We start from the raw sequence: 12,403 nt of genomic DNA, 5'->3' as shown, positions 1-12,403 counted from the left end.
CAACAGCTCAGAGTTTGGACTTCCAAAGTTGGACTTATATCAAATATTGTGCTTAGAAATATATTATTTTTATTTAAAAAGTCATTACTGTTAAAATATATCTCCTCTGATATAGCTTTTCTTAAGTGACTCATATAACAATAGTTATTTGTGTATTTCAGTATTGAGGTAGAATCTGGAAAACAGCATAAGCTGAGACAACACCTATGGGCAGATGATTGTTGGAAAAGGTAACCTGAATGAAACTCCTTTTCCCTCTATTTCTGACTTCCAGCTCTTTTGTCTTTGGTCCTGGGACCGAGGGACAGCTGGGAATGAGTCTAAGGCTCTGTTGAGGTCCTTTCAGAAAGAATAGAAGAGCTGACAATGAGCTTCCCCCATCTTTCCTGCTGTGCCCCATCCATGGGTCCCTTTCAGGGGCCTCAGCAGGGGCTGACAGCCTACCAGATTCTACAACGCTGGTTCCTGGAGGTAGAGATTTTCTCTGATATTCATGCATTTAGGACACTTCAGAAAATAGAAAAAAATCCCATTAATCCAAGAAAAAAAAATAACAAAGTCAGAGAGAGGAAAAGTCCGAATAATCAGTGGCAGGTCCAGTGAAACAGAACAGCTTGGGGACACAGAGAAATACATAAGTTTTAAAAATAAAATAAAAAACAAGTCAGGAGATTTGAGTGCCACACACACACACACACACACACACACACACACACACCCCAAGTTTCCTGAAGCTTACAAAAAGTCTTAAACTGAAAATCCAGTAGATAACATGAAGGAGAAAATGGTCACTGTTGATATTTGTATGAATCATGTTGTTATCTACAAAGAAAATATCAACATATTTTAAAAAGTAGAAATTATAGAGGTTACTCTGATAATAAAATTTAAAAATAAAGTGAAAAAAAGCTTTACCTACATAGAAATTAAGAAGTATACTTAAAGAGCAAGTAAAAAGAAAATTTAAATCCAGATTAAAGAAAATATTAATATTAAAACATATGGTAATGGAAAAGTTATAGGAATATTTATACCTTTGTTATTAAAGGTGAATGGCCAAAAGAGAAAAAACTGAAGATATTAGAAGACATTAGAAATAGAACTGTAAAACGCATACCAAGAAACTAGAAAGATGGAATTATTAAAGATAAAAGTTGAAATTTAAATAGAAAATTTAAATTGAAAATCAAGAAATAGAAGGAAAAAATAAATTCAAAACACATTTCTTTGAAAAAGATTATGATAGAATTACCTCAAGGGGAAAAGTGAAAGAAAAACAGAAGAAAAAGCTATGAATTAGAAAAGAGACAAAATTATAGAAGTAGAGATATTTTAGAAATTTTCATTTCCTTACAGCTTTGGGGATCAGATTTTATTAGATTATCATAATTTCTGCCACATAATGTGGCTGGTGAAGAGATCACACTAAAAGTAAAAGCTGCCCATACTTGTATTCTAGAATACTTTTCTTATTCTTTTTTTTTTTTAACATCTTTATTGGGGTATAATTGCTTTACAATGGTGTGTTAGTTTCTGCTTTATAACAAAGTGAATCAGTTATACATATACATATGTTCCCATATCTCTTCCCTCTTGCGTCTCCCTCCCTCCCACCCTCCCTATCCCACCCCTCCAGGTGGTCACAAAGCACTGAGCCGATATCCCTGTGCCATGCGGCTGCTTCCCACTAGCTATCTACCTTACGTTTGTTAGTGTATATATGTCCATGCCTCTCTCCCGCCCTGTCACAGCTCACCCTTCCCCTTCCCCATATCCTCAAGTCTGTTCTCCAGTAGGTCTGTGTCTTTATTCCTGTCTTACCCCTAGGTTCTGCATGACATTTTTTTTTCTTAAATTCCATATATATGTGTTAGCATACGGTATTTGTCTTTTTCTTTCTGACTTACTTCACTCTGTATGACAGACTCTAGGTCTATCCACCTCATTACAAATAGCTCAATTTCGTTTCTTTTTATGGCTGAGTAATATTCCATTGTATATATGTGCCACATCTTCTTTATCCATTCATCCGATGGGCACTTAGGTTGTTTCCATCTCCGGGCTATTGTAAATAGAGCTGCAATGAACATTTTGGTACATGACTCTTTGAATTTTGGTTTTCTCAGGGTATATGCCCAGTAGTGGGATTGCTGGGTCATATGGTAGTTCTATTTGTAGTTTTTTAAGGAACCTCCATACTGTTCTCCATAGTGGCTGAACCAATTCACATTCCCACCAGCAGTGCAAGAGGGTTCCCTTTTCTCCACACCCTCTCCAGCATTTATTGTTTCTATATTTTTTGATGATGGCCATTCTGACTGGTGTGAGATGATATCTCATTGTAGTTTTGATTTGCATTTCTCTAATGATTAGTGATGTTGAGCATTCTTTCATGTGTTTGTTGGCAGTCTGTATATCTTCTTTGGAGAAATGTCTATTTAGGCCTTCTGCCCATTTTTGGATTGGGTTGTTTGTTTTTTTGTTATTGAGCTGCATGAGCTGCTTGTAAATTTTGGAGATTAATCCTTTGTCAGTTGCTTCATTTGCAAATATTTTCTCCCATTCTGAGGTTGTCTTTTGGTCTTGTTTATGGTTTCCTTTGCTGTGCAAAAGCTTTGAAGTTTCATTAGGTCCCATTTGTTTATTTTTGTTTTTATTTCCATTTCTCTAGGAGGTGGGTCAGAAAGGATCTTGCTGTGATTTATGTCATAGAGTGTTCTGCCTATGTTTTCCTCTAAGAGTTTGATAGTGTCTGGCCTTACATTTAGGTCTTTAATCCATTTTGAGCTTATTTTTCTGTATGGTGTTAGGGAGTGATCTAATCTCATACTTTTACATGTACCTGTCCAGTTTTCCCAGCACCACTTATTGAAGAGGCTGTCCTTTCTCCACTGTACATTCCTGCCTCCTTTATCAAAGATAAGGTGATCATATGTGCATGGGTTTATCTCTGGGCTTTCTATCCTGTTCCATTGATTTATCTTTCTGTTTTTGTGCCAGTACCATACTGTCTTGATTACTGTAGCTTTGTAGTATAGTCTGAAGTCAGGGAACCTGATTCCTCCAGCTCCGTTTTTCGTTCTCAAGATTGCTTTGGCTATTCGGGGTCTTTTGTGTTTCCATACAAATTGTGAAATTTTTTGTTCTAGTTCTGTGAAAAATGCCATTGGTAGTTTGATAGGGATTGCATTGAATCTATAGATTGCTTTGGGTAGTAGAGTCATTTTCACAATGTTGATTATTCCAATCCAGAAACATGGTATATCTCTCCATCTATTTGTATCATCTTTAATTTCTTTCATCAGTGTCTTATAATTTTCTGCATACAGGTCTTTTGTCTCCTTAGGTAGGTTTATTCCTAGATATTTTATTCTTTTTGTTGCAATGGTAAATGGGAGTGTTTTCTTGATTTCACTTTCAGATTTTTCATCATTTCTTATTCTCTTCAAATCCTACTCCAACCAAGCTCTTGCCCCACCACATCATTGAAACTCCTCTAGTCAACATTACCACACCTTTGTGTTGCTAAATCTAATGTTCAGTTCTCAGTCTGCATCTTTTCTGGCCTTTTGGCAAAATTTGACACAGAATTACATCTTTATCCTTGAAATGTTTTTCTTCTCATGAGTTCCCAAGACCTCAAACTTTCCCCGCCTTCCTGTTACTTCACTGGTCATTCTTTCTCAGGTTTCTTTAATAAGTTCCTTATGATCTCCCTAAACCTCTTCCTGTTAAAATGTCTTTGATCCACTTGTCTTCACGACTTCATCCAGCCTCATGGCTTTAACTACCACCCAATCTCCCAACCACTATTCACACACACACACACTCTTGCCCTACTCCATTTGCCATCTTCCCCATTTCCATCCTTCCAGTTGTTCAGATAAAAACTGTTGGCACTGCCCTCAACTCCTGCCTTTCTCTAGCATCCTTGTCCACTTTGACAGGAAATCTTGTGGTTTTACTTTCAAATTATACCCAGGAACCACTGGAAGACAGAACAATAGAAGTTACTCAATGTGAACAACAGAAAGAATATAAACTGGAAAAAAATGAACAGAACCTCAGGGCCTTGTGGGACTATAACAAAGGATCTAACATGCACATCATCAGAGTCCTGGAAGGAAAGGAAAAAGAGAGCAGGGTGGGAAAAGTATATGAAGAAGTAATGACTGAAGACTTCTCAAATTGCCAAGACATGTAAGTCTACAGATTAAAAAGGCTGAGTGAAACTCAAACAGGATAAACTCAAAGAAATACACACCTAAACACATCATAATTAAAATTCTGAAATAAAGAGACAGAAAAAATCTTGAAGGCAGTGAGAGAGAAACGTCACCTTACCATTATGGTAAAAAAGATTAGAATTACAGGAGATTTTTTATCTGAAATAAGTACACAAGCAAATATCATATGATACAGCAGTTGTATTCCTGGGCATTTACCTCAGCTAAATGAAGACTTATGTTTACACAAAAACCTGTGCACAAATGTTTGTAGCATCTTTATTTGTAATGGACAAATTGTGGAAATAACTCAAATGTTATTCAATGGGTGAATGGTTAAACAAACTGTGGTACATCCATGCCCTGGAATACTATTTAGCAATAAAAAGAAATAAATTATTGATACATGCAACAATCTGGATAAATCTCCAGAGAATTGTGCTGAGTAAAAAATGCCAGTCCTAAAAGGTTACATGCTGTTTGATTCCATTTATATAATATTCTTGAAATGATACAAGCATAGAGATGGGTAAAAGATTAATGGTTGCCAGGGATTACAGAGAAAGCAAATTGGGAAGAGGCTGTGGCCATAAAAGGGCAAAATGAGGTATCCTTTTGGTGATTGAAATATTCTGTATCTTAGCATATCAGTGTCAGTATCCTGGTTATGATATTGTACTATAGTGTTGCAAGATGTTACCATTGGGGAAAACGATTATTTCTTACAACCCTTAATTATAAAATACAAATTTGGAAAACAAGCAGAGTAAGCAAACAAACAAAACCGTGTATTCTTTCTAAAGTGTATGATTTTCTTATTACAGTGCATAGTATGCATAGTCAGCTGGTAACAGAGCAGTCAGAACTGACCAATATCATAAACCCTAGCTGTGCCCATAATTAGCCATAGTTCATTAATTGTGTATGGTTCAAGACACAAAGTACTTTTCCCCCTGATCTTCTAATCAACTGATTTTTCCTCAGAAAGTAGAAAATAGTCATTGGAATAAGTATTAGACAGTTTAAATCAGAAATAATTAATTACTCTCAAATCTCTGTGCAAAAGATTCAATGCAAGTAATTTGGAGTCTTCAGGCCTTACTGAGTAGCATTTAATGATCTAGTTGTTTTTAGTTGAGACACAATTCCAAAGTAATTTGTTGTAGGTATGAGAAGCACTGATAAAGAAGGTCTTTCCTACTACAGTTGTGAGTATTCATAACTGGAAACTTTTAAGCCCTCTGAGGATTTGCTCAGAAGCTTTACATTGCAGAGCCAAGTTGTCTGGGAGTGTGTGGCCACTTCCTCCTGTCTTAGATCTAAGAACTGCTGTGGAGCCGTGTGCCACCATGTGAGCACCAATGACACTATCAAAAGTTCAACTGTAGTGGGGCTCCTGCTTCTTCCTTTCGTCATTATGCAGCAAGCAATAGTACAGGTGCTATCTCTAGCTTCATTCACGTGTGGTCAAGTCTCACAAAGGTCCCTTCTTTATTAAACCTCAGGGAGGTAAACATTTAAACTATAACTAACCCCCTGGAACAATTATTTTTTCTATTAGCCATTTCATGACTGAGTTGGACTAAGCCTGAAACATCTGCACCTTACACTTTGTCCCCAAATGCACCAGATCATCAGCACCTTGTTGGGAGGCACTGACTCTTAGCAAATATTGTGTCCTCATCACTTGTCATAGTAACTCCTGAGAGTAAGAGCTGAATAAACACTGCTGGAATGCAAACTTCACTGTTGTCTTATTTTAAGAAACTGCCACAGCCATCCCAACCTTCAGCAACCCTGAAGTCAGCAGCCATCAACACAGAGTCAAAAGCATCCACCAGGAAAGACATTATGACTCACTGAAGGCTCAGAAGATAGTTAGCAGTTTTCAGCGATAAAGTATTTTTATTTAAGGTATGTACTTTGCTTTTTTTAGATATAATGCTATTGTACATTTAACAGACTATAGTATAGTGTAAACATGCTACATTTATGTGCACTGGAAAACCAAAAAATCTGTGTGACTTGCTTTATTGAAATATTCATTTTATTGAGGTTGTCTGAAACTGAGCCCACACTATCTCTGAGGTATGCCTGTAAACAATTTAGCAATCTTTTTTATTATGGTTAGTACTTTTTTAATTTAAGAAATTCCTCTCTAATCCAAATATATGCTTCAACATTGTCTTCTAAAGTTTTAAAGTTTTACTTTTCACACTTAAGTGTTTATCTGTAACTAATTATTATGTACAGTATGAGGTAGGCATTCAATCAGATTTTTTTCATATGGTTGATTGCTCCAGCACCAGTTATTCAATAGTCCCTGCTAGCTACGCTGATCTGCAATGCTTCTTCTAATCCTTATCAATCACAGGTCTATGTCTTTATGGCTTCCTTGCAGACTTTCCATTTTTTTTCATTGGTTATTTTGTCTTATTTCCATTGGTCAAACTGTCTTAATTTCTAGATCTTTATCTAAATCTTGACATCTTGTAGGGTAATCTCTCACCGTGATTTTCCTTTTCAGAAATATTATGGCTCTTCTTGCCCAGTCGTTGCTTTAGCTTGTCAAATTTCATGAAAAACTCTTTGAGAGCTTCACTGTAATTACATTGAATCTGTACATTAATTTGGGGAAAATTGACATCTTTGTGATCTGAAGTTTTCCTAACATGAAATTTGGGGTATCTACTCACTTATTTTTTTGTACCTTTTAATATCATCCAGAAAAGTTTTATAATTTTCTGCATACAGGTCTCATGCATTTTTGTTAGATTTTCTCCTCCAAGCACCTTAAACATTTTATTCTATTGTAAATGCTTTCTTTCTCTCTACATTTCCTGTTTGTTGCTGGTGTATATGCCAGTCACATTAATAACTCCTCTTATTTCTAAAAATTTGTCTAAAAATTTGTGTTTAGATTCTTTGGATTTTTCTATATAACAATATCATCTGAGAATAAAACATAAATGTCTTTCTATCTAATCCTTATATCTTAAATTTATTCTTTTTCTTACAGTATTAAATAAAACCTCAAGAGATATTGAATACAACTGGTAACAGTGGTCATTCTTATCATTTCCTTATTCTGAAGGTAGTGCTTCTAATACTTTCTCAATATTGAATAACATTTACTTTAGATTTATATTGTATGTAGACAATGGAATATAGGGCATAACTTTGGAGATTAAATTGTGGTGATATTATTTATTAACATCAGAAATATAGGGAAATGAGCAAATGTGAGTAGGAGTAGAGGGCAGAAGTTCAACTAGCGAATGGTAACATACAAGTCCAAAACTGAACTCTTCATCTCTACTCAATGTGCAAGTATGTTCATCCTTCAAGCCCCTTGTATAACATTCTTTGATTCTTTCAGGAAATCTTAGACACATCTTTCCCTATATGTTCATTAAACTATGTGCACAACAGCTTTGCAGCATTTATAGCACTGCATCAAAATAGTGTGTTTACATGTTTAGTGGCCAAAATCCTATCTGCTATTCTTTTCCATTTTTTCCAATCCACAACAAATCTCTCAGTTGAAAATTCCTGTCAATTTGTCACTTTATCTATGAAGCACACTTTGAATCCATTTGATTTCATCCTCACCTTTACTTCTTTAGTCTAAGCCACTATTACCGCTCACCTGGGCTGGTATGGTCTCCTGTTGTCCCTGCCCCATTCTTTTTTTTTTTTTTTAATTTATTTATTTTATTTTTGGCTGCGTTGGGTCTTCATTGCTGCGCACGGGCTTTCTCTAGTTGCGGCGAGCAGGGGCTACTCTTCGTTGTGGTGTGCGGGCTTCCCATTGTGGTGGCTTCTCTTGTTGTGGAGCACGGGCTCTAGGTGCGTGGGCTTCAGTAGTTGTGGCACGTGGGCTCTAGAGTGCAGGCTCAGTAGTTGTGGCACACGGGCTTAGTTTCTCTGCAGCATGTGGGATCTTCCCGGACCAGGGCTCGAACCCGTGTCCCCTGCACTGGCAGGTGGATTCTTAACCACCGTGCCACCAGGGAAGCCCCCTGCCCCATTCTTGTTCCACCCCAGTCTGTACTCCATAGCTCTGTACTGATCAATTGAAATTATAAATTAAATCAAACCACTTCTTTGCCAATGTCTTCCCATATGCTAGGAATAAAATTCAGATTTCTTACCTGGGTTTAAAAAGTCCTGTGTTATTTGACCTCTTTTTACTGCATCCCAGAATTAGTGGCCTTCCTTTAGTTGCTTGAGCAAACCCAACTCAACCAATCACTACCTCAGAGAGAACTTCACTAGTAGAAGAAATAAGACACATAATATATATACTTGTATATATAAGTAGATAAATAATAACACAAATAAATAATAACCTAGTAGAAGAAATAACACAAAAAATAAATCCCAGGAATAGAGAATAGCTACATAAAAACAATGTAAGAAATAACAACAATGTAAGAAAATTCTCCAGAGAATATAAAATTAAAGCTTAGGCCAAGTTAATAAAGTGCAATGTTATTGAATTTTGAATCAGTAGTTCTGGGGGGTGGTCTGGGTTTTTAAATTTTTAATTAGTTAATTTAAATTAATTTTAATTTTAATATTGGTGATTCTGATGCAGACCATCTATGGACAACACTTTGAGAAATATCACTTTAGGAGTTCAAAGGAGGAAGACAACCTGGAATGAAGGGAGTTAGGAAATGCTTCATGATAGAGAATGGTTATAATCTGGGCTTCATAGGGGTGTTTGATTTGACATGGGGAAGTATGAAGAAAAAGCAATATCATTCAAGATAGAAAGCATCGGAGTAAAGATTTTCATAATATAATGGTTTCTAGATAAATAAGAAAAATTATTGACTATTCAAATAATTTTTTTAATTTAAGTTTTAAGATTTCAAGAATACTCACGTATTGTCAATTATTCTCAAGCTATGGGGTAAATGTTCATTTGCATTCCAGAATATATTACAGTTACGTTACTAGCTACTATAAGAGAATATCAGCCCAGCGCCCTGAATTCATTTCCATCAGGTCAGAGAACAACCAAGGTTTTAAAAATTGTGTTACTTTCTCTGTATTGAGGTCATAAAACTGCCCTAAGTCTCAGCACAGGTGGCCACTGCCTGCGTGAAATGTCCAAGCCTGTAAAACAAGAAGGTATGTCATGGATCTGTGGTGATCGCTGACAAAATGAGCGCCTCCCTCACGGCATCTGCCTGAGAACTGGCATAAGTCAAAGAATTCATACGAGGCAGAAAACACAAAGCAGCCTAATTAACAAAATCCTTTCCCATGGAACTTGCACATTTATTTGGGAGTTGGGGCACCAATAAGTAGAAATGTGGTTTGAATGACTTGTTTGTTTTCTACAGATTTCTACAGATTTTATTACCTATTAATAACTCACTAGTTATTAGTGAGAACTCACTAGAAAGAAGTGAGTTCTTTAACTTACCCAGATGATCATTTTATTTCAGTAGATTTTGTGGCTACTGATGTCCTTTCTTACTAATCACAGATGAAGAATTCTATAATTAAATAATTTTATGATTAACTAATACTAAGAGTTCAATCTTTTAGTTTTTAGTAAACACTATCTTTGTCATACTTCTGAGATTTTTGGCGATTTCTTTAGGGGCTTTTTTTGGGGGGAAAGAAGGAGTCAACCTGTTCAAATATGACTGCGATGCTGTCTTTATAATATATTACAATCACCATATATGGAAATATACTGATTTCTAACTTAGAAATAGAACAGCAAAAAATAGAATATTTATATTTAAGAATGGATATTTGCATTCATCATTGTTTCTGGTCATAATTTAGCTAATGAGGCTAGATACTGACTTCCTCATGGTATATATTCTCTTTCCTTTAAAATATTCCCTACACAGGTTTATATAAGTTCAGAGGTATTATCCTATATACCTCATTTGCATACTAGAGAACAGAAATATAATTGAGTTATTTATTTTGTCCTGGGGAATATGATGAATGGAACAAGTAGGAGCCTCAAGACTGCAACATTAAGAGACTATTTCATAAGGACTAAAGATGAGTATACGCTACAGCTACCAGTTACCAATGAAAACGAAAAAGCATTTTTTAAAGAGAGAAATAAAAGTAGTGGCCTTTGAATATTGTCACTCGACCTTCCAGAACAGCAGAATCTGGAAGCTAAAGTGTTAACACCTATAAGCTGTTCAACAAGGGAATATATACTGTTAAATATTGGGAGTTATTTAAAATGCCAGTGAGTATAATAGCAGTGCTCTGAAATAACCATTTCATCCGCCTACATTACTCTAAAATTAATGAATAATGAAGCGATGCCCTTCACATTCTCTTCCCTTTCCATTCCAAGATATATTGATCAGATGACATTTATTTAAGTTTGGGATAATGTATTAATTTCAAGATAATTATTCAATATACTTTTGTCACTGTTGATATGCTTCAATGTCATCCAGCGGCCGGGGGATGAATAAACTGTTATCTGACATTGCTGGACAGGGTGCTAGAAATAAATGCAATTTTTCTCCTTGAGATTCACTGACTTAGGTTTTTATTTGGGGAGGGGCATGGAAAAGGAGAAAGCTGAAGGTGGAGAGAGTATGATGATGTAACCTGCAGGTTAAGAGGATAAGGATATTTTAAAAGATAGTTCTTTGGGACAAAGTGCTTTTCCATTGTTGCTGGGGTCAGACTGATCCTCAGCAAAGCTGACAGAGCCCATCCTTAGTGGATGCCACTACAATATTAACACTCATTTAGAGCAGATGTGGCTAAAAGCATGAAACATTGAACAAACAGCTGCCACAGATCCAGTGCCATTGCATAAGCACTTATGTTCTATTAATGCAGTGGATTGCTGAGGCCAGTAGGGCAGACGTTATTCCCCACAGTTCTTTAGCAGATGGGCCAAAGGATGGCTCCTTGGAGAAGTGCTGCCCTATTGAAGCAAACCCTCCATCTTATGTAAAGATTCTAATACAGAATCATCTACCCATAAGAAGGATGCATCTAAGGTCAGATTATGCTCTGTCAAGATATTTTGCAGCTGTGTACTTCAGTATGGGTTCATTTTATTTTACTGTATTCCATTTTATTCTATTCTATTTTGATTTTGATAGTGTGCCCATGCTACAATGTTATTTCTTTCTCTTTTCTTACCTTGTGATTGTGTGTGTTCACACATGATATGTAAAAGGTTGTTTCTGCACATACAATAAGTCAAGATCTTGTACTTCAAACTTGCATCTCTGCTTACCTGATTCAGTGGGCTCAGACATGATGCTTCCATATCTACAACTGCCAATTTGAAACCTGTTTGGGCTTCTGAGTTTTTCCTCTGTTCACTGGGACAAATTGAAATTTAGAACTACAAAGCAAAATTATCCAACATTATGGGTCATAACTATAATCTGTTCATGATAAAAATCAAATCACCTGCTCATCTGAAGTGCAGAAGCTACATGGTAGTATTTGCAAGTTTAAAGAGAAAAAGAACAGGCAATAATTCTAGCTTGTTGTCTCTCAGGCTGATTTGTACTCTGTTGCCATCCCACTCCCCCATGCATATGAGAGTTGCTTGGGTAATTAACCCTTAACAAGCCAACATACTGATCTCCAGCAAGTGGGTAATTCCTTCAAATTGAGTGGAAGTGGAAGAGGTGCTGTATGGGATTATATTTTTAAGGCTTCTCAAAGAACAATGTTTCCTAGCCATAACTGTACTTCAGCATATTATGTTCTCTACTCCAATGTCAGTAGGAAGGAGAAAGAAAGAGAAGGAGTGGGTGAAAGAGAGGGTAAGTGGAGCTATAACTGGAAAATGACAGAGGAAAGCAACCAGCATTCCATCTATTCACTCTCCTTGAGGTGGGGCACATACCATGTGCCAAGCACTATTGCAAGGATACAGTTAGGGATATATTCATTAGGTCAATGATCGCATGAAGTTTTGATTTCAACACAGAGCAACTGGTGAAAAAAACAGTAAGGCAGTAAATTAAACCAATAAATTAACCAGATCATTTCAGATTTTGATAAGTGCTATAGACAATAAAACAGGAAAATGTATTAGAGAGTCCCACGCGACAGCACGCTCCTATAGACTGAACGGTCAGGGAAGACTTGTCTGAGGAGGAGCTATTCAAGTGCTGAGATCTACAGGGTGAAGATGGGAGGTA

The sequence above is a fragment of the Leucopleurus acutus genome (assembly GCF_964270905.1).
Source record: "Leucopleurus acutus genome assembly, chromosome: 4".
Taxonomy (NCBI): Eukaryota; Metazoa; Chordata; class Mammalia; order Artiodactyla; family Delphinidae; genus Leucopleurus; species Leucopleurus acutus.
The sequence above is the reverse complement of the archived record's forward strand: the minus strand, read 5'-3'. Positions refer to the sequence as shown.